We start from the raw sequence: 15,262 nt of genomic DNA on the forward strand, positions 1-15,262 counted from the left end.
AGGATTTCCTTTTGACCTTCACTGACATCCAGAGGTGAGAAGAGGGTTTCTCATTACTGCTGAGCAGGAGCAGAATTTCCAGCTCCTGGTATGCCTGTGATAAATCTGTTCTGGCTGGGAAGAGGAAAAATGCCTTGTGACTTTTCCCCACATGGGCACCAGTGACACTGCTGGGAGAGAAAAGGCTCAGTACTGTTGGGTGGTGGTGAAAGATTTATCTCTCAACTAGGACACTTCTGATAACAGCCCAATGGGAAAAAAAGTAGGGCACTTCATTTTCAGAGCAGGAGGGTGAAAATGCAATCTCCCCTTCTGTTGTGCATTCACACTGCAGTGCAAGGGGAAGGAGTTGATAAAAAGCCTCCTCAGACATTGTCAGACCTTAAAAACTAACGCTACCTTAAGTGACATTACAAGCAGCGCCATTATGGGCCCACAAGGGCGTATTAACGTGGCAGCCTAAGCGGGCTCAGGGAGGAAGTAGGGTGGGAGTGTCTGCGGGAACCTTGCCTTAGCCCTTATTGGCCAAACACGTGCTTCCGCACTCGTGAACACTGTGTGATTGCAATAGCTAGGCATTGAGACAGGATGCATGCTCTTGACCATTAAGCTGATAGGATTATGTTAAAACCTCCCCTCCCCATCTGCCAATAAAAGCAAGTGCTTGTGTGATAATAAACGGAACTGGTTGACAGAACCCCCGCCGCGTCTGAGTGTCCTTTAAACCAGGCTGGTTGGGGCCGGTGGCTGTGCTCACCTCTCTTCACGGCTCTCTTCCCCCGTCTCCTTCCAAAGGGGACCGGATGGAAAGAGGAATCCGGGCCATTTGCTCGCCCACCAAAAGGAATGAGGCTAGGGCTATTCGGGTCAGCCGGTGGCGGACCCTACGAGACATTACCTTAGCAGGGATGTTGGGGTACCTCATTACAGCTTGGTAGGATTGAAAGCCTAGGTACTCCACTCAGCCTTTGCTGCTGTAGGTGGATATGATATCACAATTATTTTTCTGTGGTGTTTGTTTGGGATAGAGGATTTTATTTTATTTTTTCTGATCTAAAATATTTCTGTCTTGTTAGGCTACTTTTTTTCCTTGTCCTTTGTTTAAAGAGAGCAAGCTTTTGTTTGTTTGTTTGTTTGTGTGTTTCATCGGAAACTTCTGGCATGTCTGGGTTGCTAGTTTCTCCAGCAACTAGCAGTCTGGGAAAATGAGACACAAAGAAAACCCATTGAGCTTGCTTATTATCCCTTAGGTCTCAAAGGTCCTGGCTGGTCTGCTTCCTTCATCCTACCTTTCAGAGCCTTCTTAAGTTTATTTTATATATAAGGTTAGAGTTTTTAGTTATATTTACTGGGAGAAATATGAAGAAAGTACTTCTACTCCATCTTTCCAAAAGCAGAAGTACCCACAGGGTTTTAGGGAAAAGTAAATGAGATAAAATTTATGAAGGATCTAAAACACTGTTACTTCGGAACATTTGATAATTATTAGTATCCTAGTTTGATATCTGGACAAACATTCTGAAAGTTAATTAAAAGAATGATTACATAAAATGAGGAATTAAGTTTCTTTGTTGATGTGAATTTTAGAATACAATCTACCAAATGAAAGTCATATTTCTTCTGCACAGCACTTGCATGGATTTAATTATTTTGAAATCTGGTACAAGCTCCTAATTTATATTTCTTAAACGTAATTACTAAAAAGAAATTGCATCAACTGGTCTCACTGCCCTATTGCTTTCCCATCTGTCCTTGACATTTAAATGGATTTTCTGAGGATGAAAGAACATAATAAAAAAAATTAAAAAATTTTAAAAAGGAAAGAGAAAAAGTGATAAGAACACAAATAAGAAGAGGTCAAACTACTGAATTCTCTCTCCTATTTAACAGCTTGAAACCTCAGAGAGTCTACAATTGTAGATATACTTACTGGTTAAGCTCTTCCACATCAAGTTTTATTCATAATGGTACAAAATGAAAAAAACAAAAAACAAAAAAACTGGATAGTGGATAAAGCACAATCAATTTAAAAGTCTTTATCCCTTTTTCTTTATATTGTGGAGACTTACAGATTAGTACTTCTACTATCTTTCAGGAACTTGTCACAAACATCATTGCCTGAGAATTTGAGAATTTGCTGTTACCTAGTTTTCCTGCTGTTTCATTCCAATCCTACTGCCTACACACCACCTTCCCATTTTTATTTCTGTATCTTTTCACTTTTATTATATTAAATGTTACCATTTCCAAAGCCTTTGCACAGAGCTTTGTGTTCTTAGAAGGAAAAGCACTACATAAATCTAACAAGAAAAGCCAAGATTGAAATACAATAAAGGAGAACCTCTAGAATTATTAGACTCCACTGACAGAGAAATTAAACCTTCATATCCCATTTCCTTATCTTTTCACTTCAATAGAATCACTGAAATTAATATATCTGAAATGAACTGCATAAGTCCATTCAGAAGCATGGTACTGTCACAGAAGTGAGTAGTTTCTAAAACTTGCCAAGACTGTTTATTCTTTGAAACAATGTGAACAGAGTTTCAGCAATGTGTTTTTTTTTTTTTAATTTATCTAATTTGTAAAAATAAATGCCAGTGCTTTTGATGGATCTACAAATAGATGCAAATGGACCCCAATATTGAAAATTGAAAACCCCATACTATAGTCACAGAAGAATAAAAGTGCATGTCTGTTTCCCATTTGGAACTCAAGAGCATCAGGATAAACAAATGTTTATAAATATGACAGACAAACAAATATTTTATTGGGAATTTAGCTTGGAGACATTAGTATCTAATCTATAGAGTATCATGAACATTTAGATTAACATGGCAGAGAACATATACCTTCCAAGAGACAATAGACAATAGTAGGCACATAGGACTTGGAGATTCTCTCAAATTTCTTCTTTGCTGACTGCATCAATCTATTTCTTAATTTAAATAATTTTAATTTAAGAGTATATGTGTGTGTGTGTGTGTGTGCATATATACACACACATATAAAATATGAAAAACTGACAGATAAACAAAAAACAAAAATAAAAAAAAATAATACACTAAACACTTGCCCAGTACCATACAGAGCAGTTTACATTCACTATCTCATTTAATATCCTAAATCTCCTGCAAGTTAGAAGTAATAGCTTATTCTAGACCTGTAAAGCATACTTCCCGATATGCCTCTAACTTCTTAGGAAACTCTGTCTACAGGTCTTGTTAAACATATGGCCTTAGGTGGTCATGAGTATTGTATTAGGTGATTTTCACTGCAATACCTTTTTTATATTTGATAAATATTTGATTTTTCCCCTGAGGGACAAGAGTGTTCTTGAAACTCTAGCTTCTGAGGAGGAGGTGTTGGACAATTGGTGCTGAAATGTCAGATCTTGGAGAAAGAAGCTTAATGGTCTGGTAAACAGACATTTAAAAAGGGAGCTCCAGCCTCCAGCACTGGTGTTCCAAAATGGGGCACGATCAGGATGGTACTGCACTTGTTGAAAAAAACAGCAAACTTGATTCACCCTGTGCTATGGGGGGAGCTTCTGTCCATTGGGTTAAGCATTGCTAGGGTAATGCTTACAGAAACAAGAAGTATATAGAACCAAGCAACCAGAAATGAACAAGTCCCTTCTTCCTCCGCTAGCCTTCCACTCTTCCTCTAACATTCCATATTGATAGAAGTCAACATGGAGCCAGATGTGATTTTTAGAATCCCAGCTCCAGTATCACAAAGCAGATTATAGAAAGATCGATTTGAATCTGAAAAACAAAACCTTCTTAACTGTCATATTCTGCTAATTTGGCTACTCAGCTTTCACACATACTCTTCTACACATATTTTAACTTTCATACAATGACAACAAAAAATCTATATTTATGTTTAATAAGATGCAACTATCTTTCATTCAGGTGAAGATGTTCTTACACTCTACTGAAATTAAAAAGTATAAATTCCAACTGTTATCACATCTGACTCTGGGATATTGGCACATCATCCACCTTTGATCTATGTTAATTCACCCTCAAATGCAGGCACAGCCACAACTATATTTTCTGTTCCCTGAATTATAATTCTGTTACCTGAATTACAGATTTAACCTTCTACAAAACTTGGAGGAAATAATAAGGAAAAGAAAAAAAAAAAATCACACACACACATACACATACATACAACAAGCAAGGGAGAAAATATATAAATACAAATATATAAAGCAAGAAATTCTTCATTCCTGGAACTCATCTTGAGGGCATGGTTGATATTTATTACTTTTCAATCTTACATTATTTTTTCCATTTTCCTTTGTCCTTAAGCCATGCGTTTTAGGCCATAGTTGATATTTATAACTTGCTTTTTACAGAACTCCTTCTATATTTTCTTTGCCTTCAACTGATCAGGTCACTTTCCTTTTTTTACTATGTACCTGTGTGCCTTCATTCTTAAAGAGTCTGAAGCATTAATGGTTCCTCTTCTTTCAATTGCAGTATGTTTTCATTAACTTATATTATAGGACATATTCTATAAGCTATCCCAAAGAATTCTCTAGGCTCTATTCATAATCTTTCCTGCCCCCATTTTATAGTGGCAACCAGCTTTCCCCTTGGTAATCTGAATCAATCGCCCCAGTGGGTAGAGTAACTACCTTGGTTACCTGTTGGTTCAGTGGCATGGAGAGCAAAAAACGTCCAGGTGACAGTCTCAGTTAGCAATTTGATGGAACCACAGCTATTTCTCAGGTAGAAACATTCCTCTGTTGGAAGCAGTATCTCTAAAACTCATAAAACCACAGAGATCAAAGGTGAGGGGATGGGAAGCAATCACTCTGAAATTGAACCTACTTTTACAATGAGAGGAGCCACTCTCACTTCTGCTTATTGATTCCCAGGCCTTATAAACTCTGTATGTAGGAGAGAGCACCACATATTGATCAATGGTTAAAAGGATATGCTGTACCTCATGAGATAAAATTCATCCTTTTAAATGTTTTCCTCCCACACCCAAAACTGGCAGTCTAACAGAGTGTTCAGTCAGAGTTCTAACAATGGATTAGAACAATGAATGCTGCTAAGACCAATGAATTCCATTCTCCTTTTGCTATGCAATAAATCCATGGATGGTGTTGTTTGCAGAAGCATTAAGGGTGGAAGGCAAATTCATATTGAGAATACATGTCTATTCCAGTGAGGACACATCTTTGTCCCTTTTATAATGGAGTGGGCCAATGTAATAAGCCTGCCACTAGGTGGCTGTTTGATCACCCTGGGAAATGTTTCTACACCAGAGTTCCCTGTTGGTCTCTGCCTTGACAGATAAGGCACTCAGCAGTAGCTAGTTAGTTTAGCATTGGTGGGAGACTTCCGAATGGATGAGCCCTGTAGATAGGCTCCATCCCAGCTGTCACGGTTAACAAGGACGTATTGAGCAAGCATTAGATAGCTAGGTAAAGATGCCGGCTGAAATCTAAAAACCTAATTACCACTTTGTCCCTGCTGCACTTTTCAGAAATAAAAAAAAAAAAAAAAGATTAAACAGTGTTACCTAGCATCTGTTTTTCTGGAATCCAGTAAATACCACTAACATCACATCAGAAAGCTCATTTCTACTACATCATCTCTTCCTGTCCCACAAAGGACAGCTGTCACAGAGCACTTCAAGAATGCTGATGATCATTTACTAATTTATATCTTACTATCTTTATAAATAGAGAGTTCTCTGGGTTTTATGAGGGTGTTTATAGGTAGGATAAGTACATATATTGCATATAAAATGTCCACTACAATGTTCTTACCATCTTAATTCTTTGGATTTCTTTTTCCTAATTACACCAGGGAAGTTCTAGTATCTCAATTTCATTAAATAAAGTTCATAATTGAGTTCAAGCTTCAATCAACCAACCAAGCAAACTATTACAGCCACTTCCAGGTTCCCAAATTATCACATTAATTCAGAATCTCTGTTAGGTGCACTTGCATCAATAAATTAAACCTGATTCAGTATTTTATTCCATCTTCCTTCATCTACCATTCTTGAAATATATGCCCACACATATTTCACATGTTTCTTCTGATATAAATTAGCAGGATCTTAAAATTCTTTTGACATTTAAGCTATTTTCTCATGGGGCATTTTTTGTACTTGCCTGTCTGAAGCATTTTGTAATACGTCCCTATTTATGAGCATACTGACAGCAAGGTGTTTTGGGGGTTTTTATACAGAATTGGCACATCTTTGCAATAAAACTGCTACAAATAATATGACTATAGAATATGACTATAGAATTTCCAAGTGAGGAAAGGCTCCTCATACCAGTGAAGAGAATCTGCTTCCACTGGCAAGAGAAGCTCAGAGGGACTTGGAAGTTCATGTCCTCATTTTCACCTGGGTCCAAATAGACCTTTACATTCCCAGTTTTGGGTACTCAATTCTTCACAGTTATTGTCATAACATTCATGTGAAAAAATTACAGGGCAGTGAGTTCACATCACATTGCAATTCTGCAACCCAAACAGTTAAACTTTGTGTTTACTTTTAACTGTATTGGCCCTGATTGTTTTATGGTAGTCATAGAGGCTCTATATGTTTCCTTTTGGTGACTTACCTGAGAAATTAAAGATGTGAGCATGTCATTTTGTCTCCGTAATCACTTCAGTGCACTCAGAGAATCTGTATCACAGACCTTGTAGTCATCACTACTGCCGTAATTGAAAAATGCAGCTTCTACTTGGTCTGTTGAAGAGTAGGCATTTCAGGATAAAACATATGATAATTGGTTTAATGATGATAATGCATGTCAGGAATTACTAGAATTCTATCTCCCATTTCCAAAAGAACTTGGCACTGCATTTAATACTAAAAACCTGACCACACAATTTCCAAAAAATACCTGATGGTTTCTTTACAGCAACAAATTTCTCATTGGTCACAGTCCAGTCAGAAGACCTAAACCACACTGGTTATATGTATGAAAGAGCTTAATATAAGAATTTTTAAACTAGGTGTAAACTTTTAAATAGTTAACTAAAAAGGTATAAAGAACACTAAGTTTTCACAGAGTTTACAATTGTAGGAAGTAACTAACACTTCCAGGCCTGCCAGAACAAAAGGAAGAGATTGCAATTACTAAAGTTAGGAGGTTGGAAGAGAGGCCTCATGGATCTGGGACCTAAATCTACGAGGAGATAATGCCAGCTACTTGGATACTCTTGTTTTTAAGGGAGGAGTGATTAAACTGTCCTCTCAAGTGCTGGAAAATCTGCATGCTTGATTTAGTTGCTGTAACAGAAAGAACTACTGCTGGCCTGGTGAACAGGCATTGGTAGAATGACATGCATGGGAACAGGAAGCAGACAGGAGGAAAATAAACAACAAATGGAAGGAGCAGGCTTCTTCTTCCTCATCCAGCCTTCAGCCTCTTCCGGACATCTCCTACTGACCGAGCCTCTTAGGGAGCTAACTGGCAAAGAAGAAATGTGGCTCACAGTTTAAGCCTGAGCGTCACAAAACATTGGTACAAATGAATATTTGGAGATGAGAGTTAGTGAGCTGAAAAGTGGCAAACAACAACCAAATTAATGGTAGAGTACTAAAGAGAAAATGGCGATCTCTCTCTCATTGATCATTTTCCCGGGTCATTTGTACGTATTTTGCTAATTTCATAGGCATGTATATGCTTACAATAATACCTGTGCCCATATTTTAGGATATTTGAGTAAGTCTATTCTTTCTCAATCAAATAAAATACACTTTAAGCAATCTTTCAGTTTAAAGAAGATAAGAAAGACTGAGTGAACTGCTCACAGCTAATTTGGCAATATTAATGTTTTAGAACTGGTTTAGATATTTAATTTTAGATATGGGACATCCACTTATTATTATTATTTTTTAAATTTTGTTCACTACAAACAGATTCTCTTTGGTAGACCTGGCAGTTTTGGTGCAATGAATTCAGTAGTGGTCACATTCCATTTTCTCATTAAATTATTCATACATACAACAGTGTCACTATTTTTTTCTCAATTTTATTTCTAACATATGGAATGGAGAATTTGAGACCAAAGTCTCATGACTAATCTAAAATAATTGTACTGGATTCTTTCTTTGGGGAATTTGCATGTCCAATCCACTTAGAATTACATTTTACCTGAGGCAGGTATAACACTCACTAGAAATTAATTGACGTTAGCTACAAAACTTTTCCTGTGAATTTGGTTTCTGTAAGTGTGTTCTGCCAAGGACTAATCATCTGGGGGTTTGTTGGCAAGGAAGCTTTCTGGATCACAAGGTGAGGAAACAAATCCTTGAAGAAGAAGTGATCAACCTGAGGCAGAATGTTATTCTAAACAACCCCTCACTATTCCTATTTGCAATGAAGTATTAATGTAGAAATAAGGTAGAATTTCAGATGCTTCAGTTTTTTAATGTTTGACTATATTTTTTGGTTTATTACAGTGATATAATTATGACTATATAAACCATTACACATGCAGTTTTAAAAGCCAGAATGCATTTTATTGCATGCTGGCATTGCCTAATATATTTGATGCTAATATTGCTAAATAAATGTTTCTAGAGAAAATTATAAAATAATAGTATAATTTCTTATGTCAGCATTCATAATGCTTTATTCTAACATGCCATTCTGTTTTACCCTAAAATGCAACTCTCTTATCACCGAGTTGTAATAAATATCATATCTAAGCAGTACATTTGCTTTACTCACCTGTCACACATTCCTACTCTATTAAATCACATCACAAAATTTTTCTACAGGTTAATGCATCGTTAACTCTATTAATGGCTAGAGGGGTCAAGCCTTCTTAAAGATATGTTAACATTATAAGTTGCTATTTCTCCACAATTTCTTAATTTTTAGACAACCTACTTAAAAGTAGTATTGCATGCAACTGTAAATATGATATATATATGTAAAGTTACAAGCAATACATCTATAGCACAGCACCAAAAGCTATAAAAAGCAGTCATTGATATCATCCTCTATACAGAATTTAATATAAAATGAAATAGTAGTGTACAGTATAGTTTGCTAGTATAAGAAAGATATTTGTAATGTAGCTCTAAGGCCAGTATATGTTTTGTATAGATATGGCTAATTTTAGCTTTTATTGGTTTACTAATTTTACTAATTACTTTGATTCTTTTAATGAAATAAAACCTGATCATTCAAAATGTGTGACTGTAATCCATGTACATTCATAGAAATAATCCTATATCTGAATAGTTCAGACAGGAAATGATTTCATTCTTCTAGAAAATCATTCCTTACCTCTCTACTCTGTGGAAATCACTCTAATGTTTTCATAAGAGCAGCAAGCTAAACCGTATAGCAGCTAGAATATTTTAACTGAGAGAACCATGGAAAGAGAAAGCTAAGAAGAGCTCTCCTGGAGTTGAAACAAGTCTCAAAGTCTGGCTTCAAAGACTGTCAGTACAAAGGGGTCACAATTTAATTAGATCAGACTATAGATCAATTTATGCCCTGAGTATCATGAAAAATAATAGAGCAATTAGCTAGTAATTCATAGAGACTAAGAGCTGGGTGTGATACAAATAAATGCAGGCAATTTAAAGGTGATCAGGGAAGAGGCAGTCAAAGAGGGTCAGGCTAAAACCATTGTCATACCAGAATGATTATGAACATGGCCAAAGCTTTGCCCTGTGAGGAGTGACATCAGAGGCTGCATACCATGGAAAAAATGAACTTTACTGATTATATTAGTCAGTTTCTGTTGCTTATAACAACAGTTCTTGGAACTAGGTAACTTATAAGAAAATGAAATTTATTGCTTACAGTTTTGGAGGCTGGGAAGTCCAAAGTCCAGGGAGTGCATCTGCTGAAGGTCTTCCTTGGTGTGTTGGCTTCAGTGACACAGGGTATCACATTGCAAGATGGTACAAACAGAAGGAGAGATAGCTCCTTATGCATTCTCCTTTTAAAGCCCTCAGAACCATACTTGTGAGCACCATTAAAACATCAATGTAATCGTTTCTTCAAGACCCTGCCTTTCAATTATCATAATAGGATTTCCCACTTTCAACAGTTAGAGTGGGGATTAAGCTTCAATGAGACTGGAGGAGGACACTCAATCCACTGCACTGATATAGAAGAGCCAAGCCATTAAACATACATAAGCAATAGTAATGACAAATTCTGGAGGGGGAGGCTGGATCAGTATCCAGAGTTGCTATATTATCTAAAATATCCAGCTTTTAACAACAATAACAACAAAAAAAGTGAGACATGCAAAGAAAGTATATCCCATACACTGAGGGAAAAGTAAAGCAGACAACAGAAACTCCTTTTGAGAAGGTCTAAATGTCACCCTTTGAAGGCAAAAACTTCAAATCAACCATTATAAATAATTCAGAAAACTAAATTGAATCAAGCTTTAAGAAATAAAAACAGTAACAAAAAGTCTCATCAAGTAGAGAATATCAATAATGAGATAAAACCTATTTTAAAAGTCAAACAGAAAGCCTGAAGTTGAAAAGAATAATCAAAGTGAAAATTTTACTAAAGGGTATCAATAGTAGATTTGAGCTGGCAGAAGAAAAAATAAGACAACTTGAAGATAGATTGATATAGATCATGTAAGATGAAGAACAGAAAGAACAAAGAAAAATGAACATTTTAGAGATCTGTTGGACATCATCAAAGTAGCACCATTTATAGAATGAGAGTACTAGAAGAAGAGGAATAAGAGAAAGGAGCAGGAAAAAAAATGAAGAAATAATGCCTGAAATATAAAAGTATTTTTATCGAATGGTGCTTGGAAAATTAGATATCCACATGCAAACCAATGAAATTGGACTTATTCTTTACATCATACCAAACATTAACTTCAACTGGATCACAGGCAAAAATGTGAGATCTAAAACTATAAAGATTTTAGAAGAAAATGAGTAAATTGTTGTTAGGAGAAATGAGTAACTGTTTTTAAGAGAAAATGACTAAATTTGAGTTAGAAGTTTCTTAGGTACAGCACAAAGTGCATAAGTGACAGGAAACAAAATACACTTGACTTCATCAAAATTAAACATCCATTTGATTCAAATAATACTATTAAGAAAGTGAAAAGACAACCCACAAAATGGAAGAAAATCTTTGTAGATTATATACATGATAAGTGTCCTGTTTCTAGAATACATAAAGAAATATTACCACTCAATAATAAAAAGACACATAATGTAATTAAAAATGGGCAAAGAATCCGAATAGGTGTTTCTCCTAAAAAGATATACAAATGTCCTATAAACACATGGAAAGATGCTCTCCATCATTATTCATTAGGAACAGAATTAATACCCCAGTAAATATCACTTTACACCCGCTAGGATGACTATAATTAAAAAAAAGATAATACCAAGTATTGGCAAAGATGCATAGAAAATGGAATTCTTATACATTGTTGGATGGAATGAAAAATACTGCAGCTACTTTGGATAAACATTTAGCAGTTCCTCAAAATATGAAGACTAGAGTCACCATATGACCCAATAATTTCACTCCCAGGAACATGCCCAAGAGAAATGAAAACATCCACAAAAAAATGGATATACTATCGTTCATAGCAGCATTATTCATGATGGTCAAAGAGAAACAATCCGAGTGTCCATCAGCTGATGAATGGATAAGCAAATGCGTTATATCTATATAATAGATTACTTAACAATAAAAATAAATGATTCAGGCACATTCTACAACATAAATGAAACTTGAAAATATACAAGTGAAACAAAACAAACAAAATTTATGATTTTATATATATATGATTTTAAATATATATATGTTTATATTTATATATATAATATATATATGATTTTATATACATATATATAGAAATATATATGTATATATTATTTCTAGACTAGACAAATCTATAGCTTCTGAAAGTAGATTGATGATTGCCTAGGGCTAGAGAAATTATAGAAATGGGAAAAGTTTGCTAATATATACAGAATTTCTTTTTTTTGGGTGATAGTTACTCAACTCTGCATTTACTGGAAACCCTTAAATTACGTACATTAAATAGATGAAATGCATGTCATATAAATTATATCTCAACTAATCTATTAGGAAACTACATCTGCCTTAATAACAGAATGATAAAAACATCACTTCAGTTCTCCAAATAACATAAATGAACAAATTTTCTGGATTATAGGATTGATATAGCAAAAATAATTGGTGGTGTATGCATTTTGTTTTAGAAATGATGTTTCTAGGATAGCTGAATTATTTTTCTGCCTAAAATAAGAGGGAAAAAAGATTCTATTGTGATTCCCTGTAGTCAGATTAATTTGCTGCTGCTCTTTTCTTTTCAAAATTTATTTATTTATTAATATTAGTTTTTCTCTTATGTTCTAAGATATTGTTGCAAAGCAGTTAGGGGGAGGGGGAGAAGGGAAGGGATAAGGAAATAGGGTGGGAGCAGTAGGAAGGAGTGCGGGCTTGCTTGAAGCCTGTGGCACCCTCTTCATTCCTGCAGAGGAGACCAGGGGTGTTCTAGCAGCGGCTCGTTGGTCATCAGTGGACTGGTCACAGATGACAAGGGAGCATGGCTGAGGCCTTTGACCCCCCACCACCATGGCTCTGGAAACTGGAGCACTTCCTGTGGTGGCTCGGTAATCATTGCTGCTCTGTGTGTGGTCATCGGGGGGCATGGCTGAGGCCCTCAGCCCTCCCCTCTGGCTTGGGAGCCCAGGGGACTTCTGGTCCTTCTAGGTTTTACAGGTGTTCTTTGGTGGTATTAGACCTTTACAAGTTAATATCAGACTTTGTCTCTGATCTGTGGGTTTTTTTTTTTTTTTCTTTCAGTTCTGTGTTGGATTATTAGCTGCCCCACCATTTAAACTCTGCACTGGAACTAATTTGTTGTCCTTTGCTCACTTCTAAAATGGGGGAACTTCCTGTGGGAACCAGCACGTGAGCCCTGTAGTAAAGCTAAATTGCTGCTTTGCTGCTGATTCTGTGGGAAAGGCTTTTTGTGCAGCTCAGGTTTTAATTGTTGACCTTGTAAGCACTTCTGGGTCATGTGAGGTCTGGTGCACCTGGGTTGTGTGGAAACTTTGGTCTGGGCCTGAGTTTTTTCAGCAAACTGCACTCCCTGCAGTTCTATATTCCTGAATAGTCTCTACTGAGTGGTCCTGCACTGACTGGGGGGCTGCATCAGCTGTCTGTGCTGTGTCCCAGTGTTCCCCAGGTGGGCCTATCTCTCCCACTGCCCATGCTCCAAACACTTTCAATGGAATGGCCATGAGCCATTCCTTGCAGTGACTCACCAGCCTCTGAGTGGCTCCTTTTTTCAGTTGTCTGTGGTTCCTTGATCTTATGTGGGTCCATGGGAACCCTGTTAGTGATCTTGCTGGCCTGGGGGTCACCAAGGCCCTCTTCTCCCCTGCTGCCTCCAAGCGACTTCATCTGAAGGTCACAGCTGTGGCTTTTGCCAGCTCTTGCTCCATGTGCTCAGCAGCTGAAGGCTTGAAGCAGAAGGAGCTTGAAATTGTGGAAGCAATCCTTTCTTTCTCTCATGAGCTGCCTTCATGAACCCTGCAGGTCTCTCTTCCTCTTTCCCCCAGCTCTAGCAGCCCCAGCTTGGCTATCATTGCTTTTTAATAGCTGTTAATTGGTTGATTGTGGGAGAGAGTGATGCTGGGGACTGTCTATTCCACCATCTTGACCGGAAGCCTCTGTGCTCTTAAATACATTTATATCATATTAAGAAGATATTGATATTTTGATCCAGGGACCCTGAATCTCTAATATTTTGAACTGTGTTAGAATTAAGGTTTAAATATTTATAGAGAGAGTTTCAAAACTTAAATTACCATTATCCCTAAATATTACAAATACTAATATAAGAAACAGAAATAATGACTAGTAGTACTCTAAATTTGTTAAATTAAAGGTATGTATGACTCACATTGAATGTATTTCAGAAGTTACTATAGTTAAATATTTACAAATATTAAAGTGTAAAATTTTATTTTGCTTTAAGAGAAGCATACTTACAATTCTGAAAATCTTCAACTAGTAATACTGATATTTTAGTTCTTTTAAAAAATATCTAGAAGGCAAAATAGATGTTAATAATTATTGCTTAAAAGTTGGCAAACTATTAAATTAAGAAAATTTGTCTTGTCAGAAAAAGAAGAGTGCTTCCGACTTCCATTAAGCTTGGAAACTCATATTCTGCTTTTTTACAAACATCCAAAAGTAGTTTACATTGTAAATGCCAGATCATAAAATATTTCTGAAATGTTACTTTTTTTCTAATTAAAAGGAAAATCACATAATCAACTGGTTTACATGTGATTATGAGGAGTCAATAAGGACAATCATCTTCTTCCTTCAAATACTAAATTTAAAATTAAATTAAATTCAAATTCATTAAAGTAGATACATAGTAAAAATAATTTTATTCTGCAAAAAAAAAAAGATGATATTCAGAAATAGAACTCTACAAATCAATTGCCTCACCAGAATTAATTCTTCTGAATTATTTTAATTCTCATAACGGAGGATTAGAATAGGATTTAAATAAAACCAATATATTACATTTCCTACACCCACCAAAATAATTATCTATTAACAATGACCATTTTTAGGATTCAATGTAAATCCATATTAAATTTTAAAGAGGGTGTCTTTTAAATCTTTTTAATTAATAAAACTTCAGTGAATAATCAATCACTCCATTGTTAAAAGTAATGTGTCCTGATAATTTAAAAGGAAATTTAGTGTATGAAATTTATATGAATTGGCCAAACAGAAATTACCTTACATATGTCTTTTAAAGTTAAAACTGTTCAAGATCTAAATTTGTGAGTAACTAGAAAACAGTATCCATAAATGAGTAATGAGAGAAATGATAATAGAATTTTAAACATATGTAATATAATATGTACGAATATTTAAAATGTAAAATGCATATGTTAAAATGAATTGAAATAACACTTGACAAGATTTTTAAAAAGTAGAAATAGAGGTGAGCTTTGACTCTATGTGTTGTATCTAAGAGTGAAATATGTTTTATTTGTTATACGTACATATTCTACACAAGCTTTTTAAAGTTAAATGTATTTTTCCTCAATGGAAAAATAACTTAAACTATGTCATGTTAGTATTGTGTGTCAGTAATGGTTTCCAATGTTGTCATCTTTGTGTGTCCTGCACTATTTATACAATTGTATTCAAATGTTTTTTTTACCGTAAATATTCTATGATATTGATACTATT

The sequence above is a fragment of the Cynocephalus volans genome, chromosome 1 (assembly GCF_027409185.1).
Source record: "Cynocephalus volans isolate mCynVol1 chromosome 1, mCynVol1.pri, whole genome shotgun sequence".
Taxonomy (NCBI): Eukaryota; Metazoa; Chordata; class Mammalia; order Dermoptera; family Cynocephalidae; genus Cynocephalus; species Cynocephalus volans.